This window comes from Cyprinus carpio, chromosome A14, assembly GCF_018340385.1.
Source record: "Cyprinus carpio isolate SPL01 chromosome A14, ASM1834038v1, whole genome shotgun sequence".
Lineage (NCBI taxonomy): Eukaryota > Metazoa > Chordata > Actinopteri > Cypriniformes > Cyprinidae > Cyprinus > Cyprinus carpio.
In genome coordinates, this window is record NC_056585.1 from 293,911 (window position 1) to 319,798 (window position 25,888).

The 25,888-nt window shown below is 35.2% G+C and overlaps 1 pseudogene; it reads right to left on the reverse strand.

Annotated features, from left to right (window-relative positions):
* LOC109101919 overlaps positions 1 to 15,854 on the reverse strand; it is a 34,020-nt pseudogene extending 18,166 nt beyond the window's left edge.
* Between the last annotated feature and the right edge of the window lie 10,034 nt (positions 15,855 to 25,888).

Genomic DNA, 25,888 nt, shown 5'->3' on the forward strand with positions numbered 1-25,888 from the left:
TTTTACTGCACCTTACTGCACGGGGCAAACCAATACCCCACAGCTAGCAGAGGGAGTCCCAGCGCCACCACCAAAACCACCAGACACTTGACTGCTGTGGTTTGCTCCCGAAGACCAGACAGATTCTCATACCAGATCTTCAGCAACTGCTGCTGACAGTTTGGATGAGCCACAAACTGAAGAAACAGAGACAGATTCATGGTTTAATTCATTTGAGGTCAGTGAGTATTTTGTTAGCACTTTACTTGAAGCCTGTATATATAATGAATATTTATTAATAATGTACATTGTATGGTATTATATATTTATAATTAGAACTAAAGTTAAAATGCATTATACCCTATTTGTAGATTCCTTGTTACATCTGAAAATTGGTTTGTTTGTGTTTTGAGAAATTATACTTTTGTGGCAATGAATAGATAAGCATTATAATGTACTATCTGTGTTTACAATTATTCATGAGCTCAAACAATGCATTATAAGGTGCATTACAAGGCATGAGCAATGCATATAAAAAAATACACTTAAAATTAATTATATATATAAAAAGACTTCAAATAAAGGCTGTATTCATTATAATTCCATTCAGCAACGCCACATTAAATTGATCAAGTGACAATAAAGCCATATGATACATATAATGTTACAAAAAAATATCCATTTTGAATAAATGCTTTTCTTTTGAATTGTCTTTTCACAAATGTATCCTGAAAAAAATAAAAAAATAAAAAATAAAACATATAATAGTTTTCAACATTGATAATAATCAGAAATGTTTCTTGTGCAGCAAATCAGCATATTAAAATTATTTCTGAAGAATCATATGACACTGAAGACTGGAGTAATGATGCTGAAAATTAAGCTTTGCATCAGTGGAAAAAAATATATTTTAAAACATATTCAAATTGAAATCATTAATTTTTAATTGTAATAATATTATTTTTGATCAAATAAATGCAGCCTTGGTGAGCATAAGGGATTTTTCTCCTCTACACTCTCAGAAAAAAAAAAAAAAAACATACAAAAGCTGTTACTGTGGCAGTACTTTTTCAAAAGTGGGCATTATGTACCTTTAAGGTAACAATTGTGGACCCTTTAAGTACGGTGTACCTTTTGAAATTGTTCAAACTACTTGAAAATAGCTGTTTAACACTTCAAATAATGTCTGGTATGTCCATAAACACAGGAATATGGCCTTGTTTAATAATATAACTTTGGGTGCGACAATGGCATCTTGCTAAATTTGTTCAAGACGTCACCATGTCAACAAACCATGAGACATCCCAGCGCACATGTAACTATCTATCTATATATATATATCTATATATATATATATATATATAATATATATATATATATATATATATATATATATATATATATAGGTTGCGATTTGTAGGGGGTGGGGGGATTTTCTCCCTTCTGGTCTATGCATCCCTGCCTCTACTGCATTTTTTATTAAAAATATTCTCCTGGTGATGACTGCTACTCCATCAACCACAAACAGAGCAATAAAATACCAAAAATAAGCTATTTCTTAGAACGTCAGCAAGTAAAATACTGCAACAATGACAATACAACAACAATAAAATCAGAAGTACAACTGTCAGCGCTCCCGCTTTCGTGATCCTGGTTCTCGTGCCTCAATCCATACAGGGCTTTTCAGAAAGTCAGCGTGCGAGTGACAGTATGAGACGAATACACAATGTTTTTGCTCAAAACTCACTCTACTGTGACCTAATGCAAATATTGCATATAATAAACTGACACCAAAGTGTATTAAGAAACAGAACGCAGAAGGGGGGTGGGGGGGTAATTTCAAAACATCCCCCCTCTGGTTTGTTCACAAATATATATAAATAGTTAAATTCACTTATGATATGTCCTACTTTCTCCAAAAAAACCTTACAAAAAAACATTATTTGAAATAAAATAATAAAAACTCTCCCCATATTGTATTTCAACTAGTTGCCAAGGAATAATTTCTCACTAATTTCTCTAATTAGTTTAACTTGATGTACTTCAACTAATAAAAACTACAGACATTTAAAAAAAAAAAAAGAAAAACCTTACAAAAAAGACATAAGAAACTTTTTACCTGTAAGAGGGTTAATAAGAAGTTTTTCAACCAAAGTTCACGAAAACCCTCTCCTTTCAATGCCAGTGTCAGAGAATCCAACACGTCTTTTTGTGGGCCACGTACACACAAATGCAGTCCACTAGCTCCATTGGGCTCCCTCGTCCCTCCGGCCACAGCTGTGCCCTCCTGCTTGGCTCCTCCTGCCCCAAGCCCCTCCTGTCTCCTCCCTGGCCTCCATCCATCCTCACCATCACCGCCCTAGACTCTGTCTGCACACCCTCCCTCCCCCCCCAGTGGAATTGTAACGGAACGTGCATTCTGGGAGTGAGGGAGTAATGTCACACCCTTGGACTGTTTTATGTGTGTTTTCCCTCCCCTTCCGGAAGCGAATAGTGATAGTTGTCATGGAAACAGCCCCTTAGACTCTGCAAGCTAGGCTGGTAGTTTGTCCCCCTACAACCCCCCCCCCCCCCCAACGAGGCTAGGGGGAGAGGGCCAAGGTTCAAAAGTCATGGTTCGCTACTGCTTTATTAATATTTAATGTACATTCTTATAATGTTGACAGAAAATACTCTAAGATCAACATTCTTGGAACGTCCTGTTATTTGCACTCAAGAAACGTTTTTGTAAACTTTAAAATAATGTTGTAATCACAAGAAGAAAAGTGGACATGTCAATGTTTTAGAAACATTTTTGACGACATTATAAAAAAAATACTGTAATATATATGCATGAATACTCTTAGACAGTAGTTAGTTTATGAGGTTGTGCAGTTGAAAATTTTCTTCTGTCTAAATAAGGAGAGAAATTAAGTGACTGGACAAAAGTGATGTGCACCGCATGAGAGAAATGTTGAGAGAGAGAGAAGCTGTTCCTCAAGGACGTAAAGGGCTTCTCTGGGACATTTTGAGTCATGATTGCATTGTGAGTTAGTTAGCATTACCAGGCTGTTGAGAAAGCTCATGCGTGTAACCTGAGAGGAAGACACCTCAGGAACCTTTTTAAGGGTCCGTCACCTCTGTTTGGATTCACACCAAGTAACATTTACTCATCAGCAGAAAAACCAAACTCCAGCAGCTGCTCTCGACAAAACCAATGAATCTCATGCATAGCAGGAGACAGTGAATGATCTCAGACCATCTACCAAAATCAAAACCATGCTACACGACCTTGCTGTGACCTTATTCAGGAAACAGCAGCAGTAGCAGTTAAAACACATGAGCTGATACAATGTTTAAAGTAATAAGAGTGATTTTTTTTTATATAGATTTTTACAGAAATATAAATTCAATATTAATCATTTTATTTTTTATGTAAATTTAATAATAGCAGTTAAAAATTATTAAAACACAAATATGTATTATTTTAATAAATTATTATTTCTGTAATGTTTGAATATTACCTCTATATCTACATTTGTATATTATGTATTAATATTTTGTAATATTTTTACATAAAAAATATTATAAACAATAAATTAGATTTATATATACTGTATATATACTAAATATGTATTATATTATTTTAATCAGTTATTATTTCTATAATGTGTGAATTTTACAGCTAATATTTCTATATTTTGAATATTATATATAATAATATTTTTAAATATTCTTCAGTTTACATATGGTTGCTAGGGTGTTTTGGTTGGTTGTTATAGTCATTTGGGTGGTTGCTAGGGTGTCATGTTTGGTTGCTAGATGGCTGCTTCTAAATAAAAATCACAAGCCTCTCCTTATTTTAATAAAAAAAAGTAATAATACAAATAAATTTTTTATTATTAAATGTATTACTACCGTTAAAATATTATTTAATTTATTATATAATATTTGAATATTATATCTAAATTATCTCTATTCAAATATTTGTATAATACTATTTAAAATGCTTATATATGTTTAGCTTTCATATTTTATTAATTTAATATGGTTATTAGAGTGTTTTTGATGGTTGCTATGGGTGTTTAAATGGTTGCTAAGGTGTTCTGGTGGTCTCTAGTTATGACTCATCCCTCCTTTAAGCTCTGCTAAGGCTTTAATATCCATTCACCTATGAGATTTATTATTCCTTTTTGCTTTCATAAATCTTCTTTCCTTGTGTGTGTCATGGTAGCTGTGGCGGGGCGGAGAGAGTCCAAACTTCAGCACTTCCGCAGCACAGTCTCAGACATTTAGACTTTAGCAAGCATCAGCTTTCTCTACAAGAGAGTGAAAGACGTGTTTGATGCTGATAGTTGTGTTGTAATGAGCCGGTTTGTTCCTGCAGGCCACACTCATTTACACGCAGAGGATCACATGGTTCTCGCTGTAGCTCTAGGGCAGCTCTTTACTAATGACAGGAGAGAAAGGGCCGCCGCGGGCCGCAGATCCTGCACTCACTGATGATCGTGGAGAAGACAGGCACAGTTTAGTGAATTACAATAATGTCTGTGATGCTTCTCTGGGGATTTCAACTATTTAGGCTCAGTTAGACAGAGTGCCAGCATTTAGTGTGATGCTGTCTGATTGGATGCGAGACGATACGTGCCAGAACAAATTATTGTGATGTTAAATAATAAGATGACATTTTATCCCCCCACACACGCACTGTTTCAATTCAGTTCAGTTTTAAGTAGTATTTTATTGCCACTACTGATATTAATAACAAACAACTATCTCAAAAATTATATATATATATATATATATATATATATAGATATATATATTAGGGCTGTCAAATGATTAATCACGATTAATCACATCCAAATAAAAGTTTTGTGTTACATAATATATGTATGTGTACAGGATATATTTATTATTATATATATATAATACACACACATAAATTATATATTTAGAAAATATTTACATGTATATACATTTATAAATTTATATTCTTATATTTTATATTATATATAAATATATTTAATATATAAACATAACATATTCTTCTTAAATATATACATGCATGTGTGTGTATTTATATATACACATAATAAATATACACAGTATACACACATATATTATGTAAACAAAACTTTTATTTTGGATGTGATTAATCGTGATTAATCATTTGACAGCCCTAATATATATATATATATATATATATACGATGTGATTAATCGTGATTAATCATTTGACAGCCCTAATATATATATATATATATATATATACTATATATATATATATATATATATATATTTATATGTATATATATATATATATATATATATATATAAACTTTATATGTATCATTTGGAGCTAATAAAATGCATGATTTCTTTTTAGGCTTTTGCAAACAAATATAATAAATATTGAAATATTTATCTTTTGGTTCACGCCATTGTTTTAATAACCAAGCACGCCAGAAAGAAAGAAACAGAATGAGAATAAAATGCACATAATAACAATCAGGCCCTTATGTAAAAACTGCCACAGGCCTACTGTGGTTTGCTTTTCAAGAATGTAATGACTGCAATACGCTTGAACCAAACAAATATTTCTTGTGACAATACAAACCAGCCAGCAGAGCCATTCACAACGCTGAAAATAAACATTGCCCACCGCATGACTTTTAATCTAACAGGCTGCACTTCTCAGGCATGGAAAAGCACACAGTGACTGTTGAATTAATCCTCATAATGTGGACGGTTGACTCTAAACTCATTTCCTAACACAACCCAGAGCCTCACACTCCACGTCCTCCTGGGAGCGTTTAGGGCTCTTGAAATCTCATCTTTAAATTACACTTTATGTCAGGGTGGCTGCGTGACGCTCGAGCTGTTAGCCTGATTAATGCTTCGTCGGATTGCATCCCTGACAGTGTGTTTGTGTGTTTGAGAGAAGTGGACGATGTGTGTGTCTGGTGATTAAACTAAACTAAGTTGCCATAAAGGATTATTCACACTTTCACAATAAAATACATGTGATTAATTGCGGTCCTCTTTATCTGCTTCTCTCTGTTTCTTGTCATTCCATTCTCAGTGAAAATCCAAGGCATCCCTCACCCAAATATCTGTCAACGTAAATCTAAGCAGCTTTAACAAACGCCAATCCTCGGCAATCCTAAATAATGTTTTAGCAGTTAAGCTTTTCATAAACTCTAATCACAAGGTCATTTTATAACTACAGCTCCAGCTATAACTCCAGCGATGCATACTGTGGTCAGCTGTGTTTGTTAGTATGAAAGCATGAGATTCATCCATTTATACGTCAGGATACATTTTTTCAGGATTTTTTTGATGAATAGAAAGTTTTAAAAGAACACATTTATTTGAAATAGTATATATTCAGCATTTATTTTAATGATATCTTTACTGTTGCTTTTGATTAAATTAATGGCTGAATAAAAGTATTTGAAGGGAATAGTTCACCCAAAAATGAAAATTAACCCATGATTGCCATCCATATGACTTTCTTCTTTCAGACAAATAGAGTTATATTCAAAAATGTCCTGTCTTTTCCAAGCTTTATAATGGCAGTGGATGTGGGTTATTTTTCATATTTTCATACATTTCATATCCATATTTTAAAATGTATAAACCGTAATAGTTTGATTGTTTTTTATTGGATTTGTTTTTGGTTTTTTTTTATTTGTTGTGAGCTCCGGTGGGAAATGTCTAATGTGGAAGCACAGAGAAGAGCCAAACTAAACACCGTTCACAACTTAGAGGTACAAAATAAGGATTTTTAAAGAAAAATGTTGGAATATTTCAATATAAGCCAAGATGAGACTGGTTTTCCTTTGCTAAACAAAGGAAACTTTGCTTCCTTTGCTCCTGTAAACAAAACTTGGTTCTCGAGAGATGTGGTTCTACACCTATTATTAATTATTAACCTATTATTATCAATCATATCATGGCTTATTTTAACATTACAAACAATTTTCTTATACAAATGCATCGAAGTCCTTTTTTAACCTCCTAGAGACAATTTTTATGATGGATGGATGCTGTTTATTGGACTTCTATTGGACTACTGAATATTACCACCCATTCACTGCCATTATAAAGCTTGGAAGAGCCAGGATATTTTTTAATATAACTCCGTTTTTAATATTATTTAAGAATCTAGTCATATACACCTAGAATGGCTTGAGGGTGAGTAAATCATTGTGTAATTTTCTTTTTTTTCCAGTCATTATAAAATCTAATAATATTTCACAGTATTACTGTATTTTTTAATCAAATAAATGCCTTGGTGAGGCTTCTTTCAAAAACATAAAATAAATTAATTATCCCAAAGTTTTGACAAGTAGTGTAAATACAACATAAATTAATAATCATAATTTTCTTGTTTTTCTGTATAAAAACAAAAAAAAAAACTAAAATAAAACATCTAAACATCCTTAAAAGTGCAGTGTAATCCCTGCACTGGCATCATTAGATGGACACTTGCCTTCTTAACCTCGTATTTAATGGCCAGTTTGACTCGACTGAGCAGGGAGCGATGATGCTGGCCTTCCTCGAGCTCGGCGGATATATCTCCGTTCAAGATGGCCTCCACCTCCTCCGTGTCCCTGCACAGATCCAAAACGCCAACCACAAAGTCTTTACACTGCATAGACAGCTTCCTGTAGTCATTCTGTAGAGAAGGAGAGAAAAAGCAGAAAAGGTTTGTTTGAACATTGCAAAACAGGAGCTCACGGTCTACAGGGGCCTTTCAGGTGAAAATGTTGTCAGGCTTGAACAACCACTGCAACGTCTGACTCAAGGGCATCAGCAGGAGATGGAGTATTTGCCAGAATCCATCAGACTCCAAACACAACACCACTCAGCCCTAATAGTTATCTTGGAAAGAAAATGAATGAATGACATTTTCTGATCTAGTTTATTCAGAAAATTCTGCAGAGATCTGCCAGTTTTTCAAAGTGAGTTTATTATTGTAATGACTGTGATATTTACAGAACCACTGCAATTATCTTTGGTTGTTTCTGTTTCTAGAAAACGTATTTGTCCTTGAATAGGAAATTAGTCTTTCAGGTCACTAAAATGCTCTCCTGTTTGATATCAAAACATTATTGTCATTACAGAAACAAACATTTTTTAGCTGCTGTTTCATTAGATAACAGAAAATAAAGTATCTGGATCTGTAGGTGTCAAATGCTGCAGGATCTTTTCTCTTCATTAACGGCAAAATTTTCTTCATCATGTTTGAAGTGTCAGTATGTTCAGCTGGTGTTTTGATGATTTTCAGTGGATGTATGTTCACACATATTACACATATGTCCAATGAGAGGAATCACTGGTGTAGAGAATTACATTAATCATCAAAATGATCCACTAACCAAAAACAAACACTTAATGTTATCACTTGAAGGAATTAGTAATCCACACAACTTCAATCCATCAATTAATCTTGTGAAGCGAAAAGTTGCGTGTTTGTATGTAACAAATCCATGATCAACCGAGTCCTCTATCCATAACATTACTTTCTTGAGTGGAAAAAGTTGCCTTGTCCGAATCAGAAAGAGAAATATGCACAGATGAAGCACAGTTCACAAGCCAAAACCAAACATTTCTGAACAAATATGTTGGTGGATTTTGATATGAGAGGACAGCAGGAGATGGACTTTTCTAGGGAGCGTTATTATGGATTATGGATTCGTATTGTATTTTGGCCAGAATTAACAATTTGAAAGTAAAAACGCCTTAATAATGGATTTGTTTCTTACAAACATGCAGCTTTTCGCTTCCAAAGACATTAATTAATGGACTGGAGTGGTGTGGATTACTTGTGGATTATTGTGATGTTTTTATCATCTGTTTGGACTCTCATTCTGACGGCACCCATTCACTGCAGAGGATCCATTGGTGAGCAAGTGATGTAATGCTACATTTCTTCGATGAAGAAACAAAACGAATCCACATATTGGTTGACCTGAGGGTGAGTACATTTTTCAGTAACAGCATGCCAACAGTTTTTACAAACAAATAATGAAAAACAAGAAGTGATGGAACTATTTCCAAAAGCAACGAACTGTGTTTTCCAGAACTCTACAGTAGAAGAAGATCCTGGTTATTGATTGACTTGACATGACTAGCTGTTTCGTGAGAGCTGAGTTGTTTATGTGAATTATCCTGGGTGATTCTTTGACTGACTTCTTGACTTCTTCATGACTGAATTATTTAACCGTAGCACCATAAATCCTTTACCATGAGGAAAAGTCAATACCTCACTTGTTAACCTCAGATACACTCAACTCATGATGCCAAATGGTTGCTTAATTTAAAAACATTATTGACATTATTGAATAAGCATAATCAAACAGAGTGTGGTCCCTCCACAGGGTTCACTTGATAGACATCAGATAGACGTCATATCGGTGTGATCTCCCAGCATGCATTGCTGCTGAGGTTCTGTTTAAAACATTACATGCTGTGTGCTTTATTGTTCTCTGTGGGAGAATATTATACCTTCTCACACCACCAGGATGACAACAAACCTCTTGTCAGCATGAGAAAAGCAATTTTACTGAGCATATGTTATATGAAAATCAGACACCAGGCGTTATGGGGAAGTCCAAGTTTGACTCCTAACCCTAAGGTTGTGGGTTCGAGTCTCGGGCCGGCAAAAGCAACGCTATCTCACGACCAATTTGTACGTATTTTACGAGGTGGCTAATTCACATGAATTTGTATGACCTCATACGATTTCATACGATTTGCCTAGACCCCAGTGTCGGGTAGGTTTAGGGGCGGGGTTTTGTGTAGGTAATTCGTACAAATTCATACGAATTGTGCAACTTATAAAATAAGTACGACTTGGCAAAAATCTTATGAATTTGTATGAGTGTGGTGGTACGAATTCGTACAAATTAGCAACCTCGTAAAATATGTATGAATTGCCGTGAGATTGGGCTGGCAAAACCACGACTGAGGTGCCCTTGAGCAAGGCACTGCTCCTTGGGTGCCACAGCATTGGCTGCCCACTGCTCCGGGTGTGTGTTCACGGTGTGTGTGTGTGTTCACTGTTGTGTGTGTGCACATTTTGGGTGGGTTTAAATGCAGAGCACGAATTCTGAGTATGGGTCACCATTCACTTTTTTTTTTTATGATGACTATCATCAACAAGTATGATGGGTGCATGTGATGATGTGACATTTATTTGCTCAGTTAAGACAAAATGTAAAAAATATACACCAAGAACTAAGTAATATTTAGGTGAATCTCACAGAAACATGTCCAGGTCATATTTCACTCCAAAATCAAAAGAAAAAATACATAAAATCTTATATTTAAAACATTATAATTAACTACTGTATATAACTAAATAAAATTATATAACATATTTTCATAAAGAAAATGGAGTCTGATTTTAGGGCCATTAACATTTCTTTCTCTCTTGCATTTTTGCATTATTTTCATACTGCAGAAAATCGAGGCTCTCATCCCAAAAAAGAAAAAAAGAAAAGAAAAGAAATCTGTCATAGAGAAAATGGAATTTAATTTATTATTATTTTCATGCAGAAACAAATTGTGTATATGTATACACTCCAAATATTATATTTAAAATAACCGAATATATCTAAAAATATAAAATATATTTTCATGAAAGAAATGGATTTCTATGGATTTGGATTTTTAGAACCACTAACATTTTTCAAATTGTTTTTCAGAAAAATAAAGCACTTTTTTTGCACTGTAATGAGTCCAAATGTTTTCTTTTCATCACATTCTCATATATTAAAATCAGCGTAAAAGTTATCCCACTTTTATGTATATTTAAATAAAATTGCAGATACTAACATGATGTATTAATATATCTATATATATATATATATATATATATATATATATATATTACAACAACAGAGATTTGCATTACAGTAAGGAGGTGTGTTTAACTGCAAAGAAAATAATGTCACCATGCAAACAAAAAAAAAAAAAAAAAATCTTATGGTGCTACAAAATTTCGTAATTTTCTTAATGCAAAATATATTATTTAATCTTTAAGAGTTTTTTGTGAGATTCATACATTTATGCATATTATAATTTTTTTTCTTTGTGCATCAGTGAACTTTGAAAGCATAAATGAGTTCTGCAGGCTTAATAAAATACAACAAATGATTCATTCTTAAATAAAAGCTCTTGAACAGAGCTGAAGAGAGAGCTCAGTTTATCTGAAGGAAATCTCTGGCTCTGCACTATATTGAACATGTCTCACGCTTCTGCTGCAGCAAGAACTTATAGCAATTCAGCGATTCGATTGTCCAGACAAGCAGACAGGCCAGCCTTGACATAAAAGCTGAATCAGCAAGCATGACAATCAGTTACTGTTAGTCTGAGTTATTGAAAATGATGTAGTCAAAACATATTTACCAGAAAGAAGCCATTGTGCTGCGATGTCTCTTTTATTATTTACGGTTCTTTTTTATCCTGTTGACAGGCAGCAGCACACACAAACAGACACACAACAGAAGTTTAAATGCAGTTAAAATGAGATAAATGTTAAGATAAGTGATGCAAACATAGGATGAAACTCTGATTCCGTGAGAGTCTGGGATGGAGAAGGAAATTTAAAGACAACAAAAATGCATTAAAATACAGCTTGCAAACTGGTCACCGTTTCACACTCCAGGTACATTTCCAATAAGACAAACTAAAATGACTCAGTTCAGAAAGGGCTTGAATGATTTACTTATTGAATCTGATTCAAACCACAAATATTTAGTGAATATTTTTGACTGATGTTACCAAAACAACTCATAAGAGTTATTTTTTCACAAATCAGACATCACGGTCCATGCTGTGTCACTTTAAAGATGTGATTAATGCAACCAGATAAAATGATAAATTACACAAAATAGTTTATTTATCACAGTGTGACTCCTGTATTATTTTTTTTTTATGCAGTGCAATAATTAAGATTAATTCGCTCTTATATTTAAAATTTGCTCCCTAAACTTTGCAGTGCATACATGGCCAGTAAAAAACCATTATGCAAAATATTTAAGGGAAAATAAGTCTGCTGTAGAGTCAAAACATTTACAAATAAATTTAGAGAAAAAGTGTTTAAAGAAAAAACATATGGTGCAAACTTAAAAATACAATTACAGCCCAGTCTCACAAGTGAGTTTTAAGATCATTTTGTAAACCTTTTTGAGTGATTCATCAAAACCAAGTCGTTAGTACCTAGGATAGTATAGTGGAATTTAGTAGGTATTTTACGAGGTGGCTAATTCGTACGAATTCGTACGACCACACTCGTACAAATTCATACGATTTTTGCCAAATCTTACGTATTTTACGAGTTGCACATTCGTATGAATTTGTACGAATTACCTACACCACACCCGCCCCTAAACCTACCCGTCACTGGGGTCTAGACAAATCATATGAATTTGTACGAGTGAGGTCGTACAAATTCGTACGAATTACCACCTCGTAAAAATACGTACGAATTGGTCGTGAGATAGCGTTGTTTTTTTTCCATGAATCAGACATTACAGTTCACGCTGTGTTTGTTGCTTCATATCACTTTAAAGACTGTGATTAACTAATGCAATATGAGAAAAATAAATGACAAAACTGCATTTTTTCACTGTTTTTTCTCGACTGTATTTTACATTGTTGCATCAGGTGTGAATCAGAACTCCTGTATTATTTTTATAAGCAGTGCAGTTAAATAATTTATTTGATTAATTCGCTCTTTTATATATATATATATATATATATATATATATATATATATATATATATATATATATATATATTATATATATATATATATATAAAAGTAGTTAAGATTCTAAAAACTTTGTATATGTGACCAATAAGGCTGATGCCATTTTGTGAATCTTTTTGACTGATTCATCAAAAAACCGACTCATAAGAGTCATTTGGTTCGTGGATCGGATATCACAGTTTGCGCATGCATTATTTCTATATGCAGTTTAATAATTTTAGGAGATTAATATGCTCTTATATTTAAAACTGGTTGTGACTCAAAAATTTGCAGTTGTGCACTTGACCAATAAAACCATTATGCTAATCAAATTAAAAATTCAAAAAATTCAAAAGAAATGAAAAAGCCATGTTATTAAAGCCAAAACAAACGCATGTTAATCCAGTCCCCACAGAGGTGGCCATACTACCTTAAACTCTTTTTCGATGTTGGCGAGTTTGACGAGCTCGTTGCTCAGCTCCAGTGCGGTCAGTACGGGGTCTTCGCTGGACAGAGAGAGATATGCCGGACTGGCCAGTCCACGATACGCATTTATCCTGGACCGCGAGTGGCGGCTGAACGAGTCCCTTCCTCTGCTTCTCCGTGCAGTCAGCGCATTTGCAGAAGTAGTCGTGCGGCCGCTCGATCCTGGCGCCCTTCATCAGCAGCATGTGCACGACCTCGTATTTCTGGCAGTGGGCAGCCAGGATGATAGGTGTGATATCGGGCGAGAACCGTGTGCCGTCCTCGTCGTACGAGTAAAAGTCGTCGTCTTGCAGCTCGCAGGGGCTGCGGTGAGTCGTTCGCCGCCGCCCGCAAAAGACGGATGTCCCAGCAGGGCCTCTACAATACGCACGTAACCTTTAGAAAATCGCCAGCAGGAGCGCATCCCCGACACGGGCCAGGTTGTCTCTCCGCAGAGAGCAGCTCGGTGACTTCCAGGTGTTCGTTGCCAACGGCCAGCTGTAGCCCGTTCTGTCCCATGTAGTCGACGCAGTTCACATTGAGCGTGGGTGATTCTTCCAGCATTTTCCGGACCACCGGGGTATTGCCGTACTCCGCCGCGTCCAAAAAGCGTTCTTCTTCTGCTGTGAGGCTGCTGCCACGGGCGTTGAACATGAACGCCGGTCCGCGAATCGCCCTGTCGTCGGCCCTTTTCTCGTGGTAGGGTCATCCTGCGATGGGGGAAAGTATCCGAAGATTTCCTGCAATTGAAAAAGAAGTATTTTTACCCTTGTGAACATTAGTTAAGCTCATCCAAGTGGAAGTTGACTTTCTATGCACTGGGCTGCTTGATTATATCTCACTGGCCTTTGACAAATGTCCAACAAGTTGACTTTCTCACTGAGATCTGACAAGTGGTGTATCATCAGGGGGATATGATCCCACAGGGACGGAAAGGTGATGCGGGCCGGATGGTCCTGCTGAAGGCGAGATCGCCCTCTGGCTTTTAATAGCTTTTTAATGAAACGCAACAGATGCCATATTCAGACAACAGGTGAGTGTCTTGTTGGAGTGACGTCTGTTCCTCAACTCAAGCTGACTTCACATTTAGTTAGTCAATGGATAATACTTTTAACAATGTTTATACGTATTGCGCCTTGTGGCTACTTTTCACAAACTCTTGACTATTGGGACTTCATGGAATTCATATGAAAGGCTTAAAAACCCTTATTCCTTTCCCCTATATTCCTCTCTCTAACAATACAAAGTCCAAAAAACATCAAAACATTTTTTGGAACTGGTTGGGATTTATGTATTTGGCTCTAGAACTTTGTCCCAACTACAAAAGCTTATTCTGAGAGTATTTTCACACCTTTTGACCAACCTTTTCCATGACTTTTCGCCATGAATTTTATAGAGACGGCCCTCACAAAGAGCAATTTCTGGTCAAATATTTTAGAGCAAAGCATGAATTTTTAACACATTCTAAAGAATATATATTTTACATTATTTTAAAAAAGAGAACATAAATACAGTAACGTATATAAGTTTAATATTTTTATTTACAGTCAGTTTTCTATTATATCATTATATATATAATGTACAATGTAGTGGGTTGTGGGTGTGTGTGTGTGTGGTGTGTGTGTGTACAGTTGTGGTCAAAATTGCTAAGCTGCCCGCTGTACTTCAGGAAAATCCTTCAGGTCCCACAAATTCTTTGGTTTTCCAGCATTCTTGTGCATATTTGAAACCCTTTCCCGTGTTTTTCCACTGAGGACACACAGAGGGGACTACATACCCAACTATTTACGCAATCATTTACTTTTTTACCAGCCCTGAAAACTTGCAATTTTAAAATTGTTAGTGCTATCATCTGGCTTGTCCCTAAAGCTGTGACACAATAATCATTGTACTAATAAATAATGAAATTTAAAGACTGCACTGTTAATAAACTGTTAAACTCCCTTGTATTTATAAAACCCACCAACAACTGTTTACTGACGCAATATTCATGCGGTATTTAATCAAATCAACAAACTTCGACTTGACACATTGCAACAAAAAACAAACTTATCTGCTTTAACACAATATAGGCCTAAAAAAACCACAGTGTTAGCAAAAATCACTAAACACACGTGAAACTGAATCGGGAAAGAAAAAAATACAAATGTATTATTGTGAACTATTATAAAAACAAGTTAATTCAAGACATTAAAACAACTTCACTCAAAAACTTATTTATTACACGCATTAGTAACTAAGGTTTGTGAGACTGAATTTGTTTAATTTAAGGGCTGAATTTATAGTCTGAGCGAGATGGAACCCAGTCCACCCCTGCAGGATTTACTTGAGAAGGGGGGGGGGTCGGGGGGGGGGAAATTGCCGCGTTGGCTGTGTGCGACACCTTCCAGTCAACTGCCGGTGTACTGGTTCGCCAGCTCTCCCCAGGCTCAGACACCCACTGTAGACCAGAGGCCAGAGAGGAGGGGGAAGCATTTATCAGCTCCAAACTCTCACATGCAAGACCACTTCTACCATTGCCAATTCAATCTAAACGCAAAAAAGAGCTCAGCCTCCCCTAAAACCTCGTGACTCTTGGCCAAACAACAGAACATGACCTTGAATCTGGCTCTGGACTGAGGTATTTAATTAATAAAGTTAAACGTCTGCATATTTTGATAAACAAAAAATCCGTGAAACTCTCTTACAGCTGTGAGATTTCCTTTTTATCCTGCTTCAGTGGTATATATTTCACCAGTATTCCTCGAGAATGTTTAACATGAGTTTTCTTTTTTATTATTTTATTTGTGTAATTTATTTGTTATTTTTAATGTTTAATACAGTGGACATATCATGTGGAACACCTTTTACTGAAAGTTTTTCTAAAAATGGTATACAAAACATTTTCAAGCAATTCATATAAAAAAGTTTTGAAAATTTTAGAACTTTTTTCGGTTACAAGAAACGTATGGAGAATGTTAGTTTCTTATTCCCTCCGCAATGTGCCCCAGAACATGGACGTTAAAAGGTTTTTGTATTTAGTTAGCCAGGTATTTATGGAATTGGCTATTTCTTTATGGAAGGTTTACAGAACTTTTAGGGGAATGTTTCACGTGTTCTCAAAAAAGGCATCAAAATCTTGAAATGGTCACAATTTTGGGCTAATCAATGGTCCTGTTTGATATAAATCATTCTCTAATTACTAAAGCGACCAGAAATTCCTTGTTTAGTTAAAAAAACACATTTAGAGAAAATGTTAAACTTAAACCTCATTTCTACTCCTCTCATTAAAACACCTTCTCTCATTTTTGTGAAAAAAATGGATCGATTGGCATACATTTACGCAGCTCGTTGTTAATCAGGTGCAAAAGTGAGAATTTAAACATGCTTACAATGTGAAAAATGTGCCGTGTGACGTGTATGGAACCCGTTCATCATCGGAACACAGCAGTGCTTGCACAAAGACGTGCATAATCAAGAAAGATGAGGCAAGGCTATCTGTCATTTCTGCAGCGCCAGCTCAATATATTTAGAAAGAACATTGTGTCTCTGAAATGTAGACAACGGTGGTATTTCCAGAGTCTGGACACGCATGTGGCAACAAAGCACCATCCACCACTAATGAGATGCATCCGTCACACAGTAAATATCCTGAAAAGCAATGTCCAGCATTGAGGTCTAAATCAACACCATCGTGCAATTGACAGGCATCGTAACGTTCTTCATTAGTGGCTGCATTTTACTAGATTTTCCACGGCCATGGTACTAAACTTTGTAATATTTGTGCTAACAGACATGAACAGTACTTCAAACCATGGTCTATACTATTCACACTACTGATCAGACTTCCTGTTTTTTCCTGGATGACAGATCCAAATCGGGTTAAAAATTTAAATTCTCAAATAATTATCCCGGCTGCGTTTTGAATAACAAAAGGAATAAACTGGATATATGTATACATAACTTTCTATATATAGCTGGTGCATTTATTTTGATATCCTAAAAACTAACCAAAAACTGAAATAAAAATAACTTTTTGTTTTTAAAAAAAAACAAACAAACTACTAAACATGACAAAAACACAACACAATTTTCTGTCTTTCGCACAAGGAAAAACACATTTTTATGAGAAAATTGTAAAATTCTTAAGAAACAGCTTCCTTTGGGGTTTAAATGTATTAATTAATATTACTATTATTATTTTTTTTTTTTGTACTAAATAATTGTATTTAATAAAACAACTGAGCTTAGTAAAATAAAATACTGTACCTTGCAGGGCCTATATAAATTGCTTTTGATAAAATCAGTATGTGTATATATCTGCAGATTAATCAGCTATATAGCATGCTTTTATAGGACAGAGCATTCTCTGATGGCTGGAAATTACATTTGAAACATTTTTTGGAAGAAAACACCACAACCTTCTTTGCTTTTGAATAAGCTAGCTCACATTTATGTGCTATATATAATATTATATATATACTATATATAGAGACTAATAATAATAATATATATAGTAGATAAAGACATACATATACATACACATAACATACACAAAAACACACATCACATCACCACAAACACAAACACACCACACACAACACACCACACAACACACACACATATATATCTATATATTATATATATATTGCTTAATTTAGCAGAACTGGAAATTAATGCCACATTGAAAAATATTGTTTCATGGAATTTACATGATTTTTTTTCTTTTTTGGTCTAATTTTCCAATAATATAAGCGACGTCCTCAGTGCACCCAACGAAGGATTTGTCAGTGACTTGAGGACTCACTGCGACAAATTTACGCTACAGTAAACCCACACATGCAATTAATAATCAGTGGAGAAATGAACTTCCACTAGGTGTCCGCTTTAAGATCCATATCACAGAAAATAAAAAAGAAACTGTAGTTTTAGGTTGTTTAGCATTTCAATGACATTTCTTCGCATCAATCAATTAATGAAAAATGTTGGCAGGGAGACCGGTTCAAACAGGACTAGGCAATTTCAACAGGAGCAATGTAATACATTAAAGTAGCCTATTTTAATTAAAAAATCAAACTTAAGAAATGACTATGGAACTTGATACTTTAAGCTAATATTTTACTAAAATAAAAATATCAGAACGTATTATCCCTTCCATCAAAAGTTAACTGAATTTTAGTCTGCCTTTTTTTACGCGTGTTTTTCTTTTCACTTGCTTATCACTGAGATCAAAGCGTAGTTAGTGTGAGCTTGTAGAGTTTGTATGAACACTCACATGTTTGTACCGGTTATATCCCGTGAATCGCTGCACCGTTACTGACGGATTTCCAGGTGATTTGTGCGTCCACACCGCCGTTCTCCTCTTTCCACCTGCCTCATCTTCATCCTCAGAAAACGACGCGCTTTTCTGGTAGTTGGATCCCTCTGCCTCTGCCTTTCATGGACATCCAGACAGCGGCTGTGAGAGCTGCTTCCGGGACTCCAGCGCTGCTCACTGGCAGGTGAAGCTCTGACAGTCCAGCTCAGATCATCGTGTGTGTGTTGATAAGAACACCGGAGAGGAGAGGAAGAATCCAGCAGCCCTGCCCCAGTCCAGAGTCCTCATTTAAAACGATTTAAGCAGGAGGTCCCACAGTGTAGTCATTTGTGCTAAATTATTTTTATTTTTGTACGAGTTCACTATTATAGACTACATTTTTCAAAGTTCAGAAAACCTGATACAATTGAAGTTGTTTGAAATAAACACCATTATGAAAATGCTTTTTTATACTATAGCTTTTATTAAACTAATACTAAATTGTGGTATACTATATGTTTGCATACATTTTAAATATTTTAGATCATTATATTTCACATTATATTTTATATACAGTGCTTACATTTATTAGACCACCACCATACAAACAAACTGTAATGTTTGTGCCACAGCTGCTCCCTAAGCTACATATTGGTGATAATCCAATTTATTATTATATATATAGATATATATATATATATATATTATATGTTAGTATATATATATATATATATATATTATATATATTTATATATATATATATATATACGTATATATCTATATATATATATACGTATATGTATATATATATAGTACGTTATGTATATATTATATATACGTATATGTTATAGATATATATATTATATATATAATATTATATATATATAGTATCTATATCATTATCTATATATATATATATATATATCCACACACGGTGCGTCATATAATAGAATATCATCAAAAGTTGATTATTTCACTAATTCCAATTCAAAGTGAAACTGTATATTATCATTTAATTCATTACAGACAGACTGACATTTTCAATTTTCAATATTTCATTTCTTTTAAATTTTGAGCTTATAACTGACAACGAGGAAAATCGCCAAATTCAGTATCTTAGAAAATGTGAATATTGTGAAAAGGTTCAATATTGAAGACACCTGGTGCCAAACTCTAATCAGTTAATTAACTGCTGTGACACCTGCACTCTGTGTTTAAATGCGTCTCAGGCTCGGAGTTCTCTGTAGGCTGCACGAGTTGCATGGCAAGACTGAGTGAATTGAACATTGCCTTCTTTCCACCGGACAATTGACACCTTGCAGGAAGGAGGCCTCTGACCCAAGCGCATTGCAACCCCCAGTCTGCTTCCCCGAGAGCTCCGTGACGGCAAGCACATTACAGAGAGTTGAAGTGAAGGAAAGATGTGGTAGTCTACAAGGTACAAGCAATATGTGATGTGACCGCACTCTGGAGAGTATTGTTGAATGCAGGACCCATTCAAACCTGTCACGGAGATTTCTCTCAAAACTTTCACTTTCTGGAGTAAGTGCTTTAAGAAACTACTACACAAACGACGCATGCAAGATATGGGTTTCAGCTGTCGCATTCCTTGTGCCGCTTTCTCACTCTTGAACAACAGACAGCGTCCAGAAGCGTCCCCCCACCCCCCCCCTCGCTTCAAAAAGTGACTGGACTGCTGCCTGAGTAGTCCAAAGTTATGTGCGCGGATGTAGTAATTTTGCATTTCCTTTGGATATCAGGGACCAGAGGGTCCTGCAGAAGAGAGGAGTTCACACAGTCCCGGTTGCTTGAGGTCCGTGTAAAGTTCCACAGTCAGTGATGGTTGGGGTGGCCATGTCATCTGGCTGGTGTTGGTCCACTGTGTTTTCCTTAGTCCAAGGGTCAACGCAGACCGTATCCCAGGAAGTTTTAGAGCACTTCATGCTTCCTTCCGCTGACCACTTTATGGAGATGCAGATTCATTTTCCACAAGGACTTGGCCCCACCACAGTGCCAAAGCTTCCAAGGTTACCGGTTTAAGGACCAGGTAACCTGTTCTTAATTGGCCAGCAAACGTCGACCCTACCTTAATCCCTAGAACATTATGGGGAATTATTGTGAAGCAGGAAGATGCGATTGCCAGCACCCAACAATGCAGAAGAGCTGAAGGCCCACACTGATGATGAGCCAACCTGCCAGGCTCTCATAACACTAAGCAGGGACCACAACTGATCGGACTCCATGCCAAGCCGCATTGTTGCAGTAATTAAGCGCCAAAAGAACCCCCAACTAAGTATTGAGTGCATGCCTACTTGCTCTACTTTTAATTTCACTTCTTAGTTCGGCCCAGCATTTCTAAAAATCCTTTCTGTTTTTATTGGTCTTAAGGATATTCTAATATTTCTGCGCAAATGAATTTTGGCGAATTTCCTTAGTGTCAGTTGATAATCATCAAAATAAAAGAAATCTCAACACTTTGAAATATATCAGTCTGTGTGTACTATGAATAAAGATACTCTACAGTTATCAACTTATTTATGAATGGCAATTAATAAAATAAATTAACTTTTTGATGATATTCTAATTATATGACCAGCACCTGTATATAATTTTTCTGTAATGGCTAATCTACCAGTATGTGTGAGTTCTTCAGCCACAGTAGTGTTTCTAATGCTAAAATATAATTATTGTTGTTATTCATGAATTTTCAAATGTATTTTTTCACAAGAAAGGCAGAAAATATAGTAAAGCACTTTATACATTTTTTTATTTTTTATTTTATTCAGATGCCCAATTACTGTCAATAACAACAGAGACTAGAAAGTACATAAAATAATGCCAGCAAGAATGCAAGCATTTATCAAGGCCAAATGAGGCCATACAAAATATTAAGTTTTTTGGTTATTATGTATGAATAAAAACTTGTTTCAGTTTGTTATTTCCCTAATAAAATTACATTGAACAATTTTAGTTTTAACCAGTTTTGACAGATTGCGAAAATATTTGTTTTCCTCTTTATTTATTTACAGGTGGTTAAAACATTAAAGCACACACACACACATATATGAAACTAAAATTACAACTATTAAGAAATATTTTTGTTACTTGAAATACAAACAAATTGAAGTAAAAAAAATTAAAATACAATTTTTTCCAGTAGTTGCCAAAGCACATTTATCCTATTAAATTTTAGTTTTGGTTAACTCCATGTACTAAAATCTAAAGAAAAATGATCAAACATTACAAAACACACACAAACAATACACATATATATTAACACACATATTAATCCGATATAAAAAACCGAGCTGATTGGTTTCGGCACTACCTCAGCAGCCAGCCAGACTTGCTGTTCAGGCATTCCAAAACTTGGCTGAGTGCTTGCTGTAATAAGTTTCAGCAGTGCTTCGAAACCCTCCACCTCCCCATATCTCACTGTATTGATCTGCTCCTGGGGTCATTGATGTTATGTTATGGGGTATGTTTATGCTGTTACTCAACGCATCAGTCTTCCTACATGCTCACTGGCTGCAGCATGTGCTGTGGATGTATTGGCAGTAGCAAAGTCTCTGTCCTTGCTCTCAGCAGCATGACAGAAATATATATACATAAGTGCTAAAAAATGCAAAAATTACACAACAAATTTACTCAAACTTTTAAAGATAATATATATATAATCCATCCTGATGTGTATGTGTTTCCTGTTGTCCTAGTATGGTCTCTATTGATATAAATGTGGTGTTTGAACAACCCTATGCACCAAGAAATTGATACACATCAAGGAAAGAACAAAATGCCTGCGGACATCTTGATCATAGCAGCGTTTGGACAGACAATTACCGTGAAAACGTTGTTTGGCTGGCAGTTTGACAAGCCCTCTTCATCTGAAAGTTTGATTGAACAAAAGGTCCAAGCCAAGCCATCAATATTGTTTTAGTGTGTTTCCAATTAAACTGAGGTGGTTGCTTTCTTTCTGGTCTTTGAAAAAGAATACAACAAGGGGACACTGTTTGTGGGTTTGCTATTTACGGTGCTTCAGAAGTGCTCTTCATAACTAGATTTTGTGTGTTGAATTACATGATAATCATTAATTATGCCTGTGAACCCGTTGTGTGTCAATTTTTAATGGCATATAAAGCTCTAGGTGTAAATCACAGAGTAAACTCCAGCATACTGTCTTGGCATAGTAAAAAATCCTTTTTTAGAGATAACAATAAACAAAAATCTTTAAGAGATTTTCACTAGACATTTCCTCTGCAGACTTACAATGTTTATCACAAGATGATCTGCTTTTAAATGTCATGTCACGTTTACTGGCCTTTTCACATTTATCTCAATGAAACCAGAGCAGAACCTACAGAAGCGCTCTTGCGAACACAGGCAATGTCATTTGTTGCTTGTGACTCAGAGGCGGAAGGTGACTTTACAGAAATGAAGAGCTCTTGGCTCTTTTTAAGCTATTCTCCAGTCATGACACCAACTAGATGGGGTCTTATTCTCAGGAATCAAGCTCTTCCCAGATGCAGTGTCTTCTAAGAACAAAGAACATTTAATGGCCTGATGTATTTCGGCCACGTTTCTGAGTAGAAGACACAGAGAAGCCAAGTAGCTCTAAGCGAATTGAATAGGTGTTCAGTCAATATGAGCACAGGTGGTGGCCTTTGTTGCAGACCTACAGTATAATGTATGAGTGGAAAACAAAAGGATCCAGTGACATGGACATTCAGCAAGACCGACATAATATTAGTTTAAAAAGTTGAGCTTTTAATATTTAAAAAGCCGCAAAGGAAAGATCAGTCAGAACGAGTTACAGAAAGAAACCCAAAGGCCATGATTTTTGATTTGTAATTTAATTTAATTTACTTAAGTATTTTTATTTTTTTTGTCAGCAAGGAATCTCTCATACAATAAAATCCTGGAAGCTCACTCATCCTATATATTTGCAATCGCCTCCAGGCAGCTGGCGGTCCCTTCTCACATTTTCAGGATTCTCAGAAGCGGAAATTGTTGGCTAAACGTCTAGTGGTGAACGGTAATCCACAACAATTGTTTGTGTGTGTGTGTGTGTGTGTGTGTGTGTGTGGTGTGGGTGGTTGTGTGTGTGTTTGTGTGGGTGGGTCTCATTTTCCCCCAATAGCAAAAAGAAAACCTCGACAACAGTCATTTCTGCATGACTTCCTTACTGAGAAAAAGAGAGAGAGAGAGAGAGAGAGAGAGAGAGAGAGAGAGAGAGAGAAAATAAAAAATCAATTAATTAATACAATAACTTGGTCAAAAGAGAGAAAGCTGAAAAAAATTTTCCCATCACTACTCCCCTAGGCTATGTATTATTCATTTATTTTTATTTAATGCCCAGGGTATAAAACAAACAAAACAAAAAAAAAAAAAAAAAAAAAAAAAAAACAACCTGAAAAAAAAAAAAAACGATCAAAATGTGTAATTTGATCACAACATTAATCATTACTGTTATTAGAGAGCTCATTGTTTCTGTTTAATTACATGTCATTGACTAGGTGTATTATTTTTACGGTATGATTCGATTTCTGCCATATGGACTTCATCTTAAGAGTTTTCCCCCCCCCAAACCCCCACTGTAAACTATTCCTTATTGGCAATGGATAAAACCTCGAAGTTTCTGTGAAGCTGGCTTTGCAACGTGGATCATGAAAGCACTATCCAAGAGAAGAAAAAACAAGTATGTACAGTTGGGTAAAATGTACAGTGGGTCTTTAAAATAATAATTTTTCATTTCACATTCACATTTAAATAACACATTTCAATTCAGCAACAAAATCTGACATGAACTCACAAATGCTGTTTCTTATGCTCAAATAGCATTAAAAAGCACAGGCTGGTCCTGTCAAGGGGCATGTACAGTCATAAGCACACGTTTCAAGGCAATCAGACCTTCTAACAGCAGCTGCAGTGATGCAATGACTTTACCAAGTGGAGATTGGCAGAAGGTATTCCTCCATATTGCACATTGCTCTTTCTCCCATTTATAAGGTGTACTGAAATCAACATACTCATGCACTATTTGTGTCGTTTTTAAGTATAAACAAATAGACTGATTATGTGTTCATATTAAAAATTCCAAAAAGAAAAATACCCAAATTATGCACTTAATCAACCAAAAAACAACAACAAAAAAGCAAACAAAGTTGCCTCCGAAATCATGCACTATACACCATGCACTTATACACTATGTACTTATTCACCAAGTACTCAACCGTGTAGTGTATGAAATTTATAGGGTTATTTTGTGTGGTCAGTGCCATTTCCATGGCACAGGTGAGTGTGGCGGGTGGTGAAATGGGCAGCCAGTGGGGAAGGTGTTTAATTATTCCACCTGAACAGCACGGGATTATCCAGATCAGAGGCTCCCAGGGCAGAAGATTGTGATTGAGAGACCTATCTGTCAAGACGGACTAACCTGCCCTGTCACTTTTTTGTTAAGTGATTTGGAGATATACAGTAATCAATGCACTTCATGGGTAAATGCACATCTCGGCTTCTCTAGAAGTGAACTTAATTGTAGTGTGTAGTCTGTAATGTTGTATTAAATGTCACTTACAGTGTCTGTTCATTAATATTTTATGGTGTCACAAATTCTAATCATTTTCCTGTTCTGTGGAACTGAAGAGGATCATTTATTGATCACAGATCATTTACACACCAGTTTCTGCAAATATAGAGTCATTTGGGCCAGTGATGCATTTTATCTGCTTAAAAGTGAATATTTAATAGTAATTGCATACATCTCCCTTGATGCCATCATGTTCATGTGACAACACAAAAATCATCACAGTTTTCCAATTTGGAAATCAGACTTATTAGGAATAAAAAGATACACTACACTCGCAAATATTAAGGATATAAGAGTCATATATATTTTAAAGAATTTAAACACACACAGACTACTTTCAAAAATTCATTTTTTTTTTTTTACATTGATAATAATAGGAAATGTTTCTTGTTAAAAGCAAATCAGCATGACTGATTGATTACTGAAGGATTATGTATTACCGAAGACTGAGTAATGATGCTGAAAATTCAGCTTTTCATCACATGGATAAATTACGTCAAAAAAGTCAAATAGGAAAAACAATTCTTTTAAATTGTAATATAAAAAAAATACATTTGATAACTCCTTTTTGCAAAAAACTCACTGGTCAGATACTTTTTAACGGTAGTGTGATATTTTTTTTTTGTATAATGATATTCATATTCAATATTAAATGATATTAATATACAGCCATTACACTTTATATATATCTTTACAGGTCTTACAGTACTCATTTATAATCTATTTATCTCTATTTATAATTATTACATATACTGCTACTTTTGACTCCATAGTCAAAGACTATCCTTAGTAAAGCTATTTTAAGGATACATGGACAATGTCTTGAAGAATGCTTATCT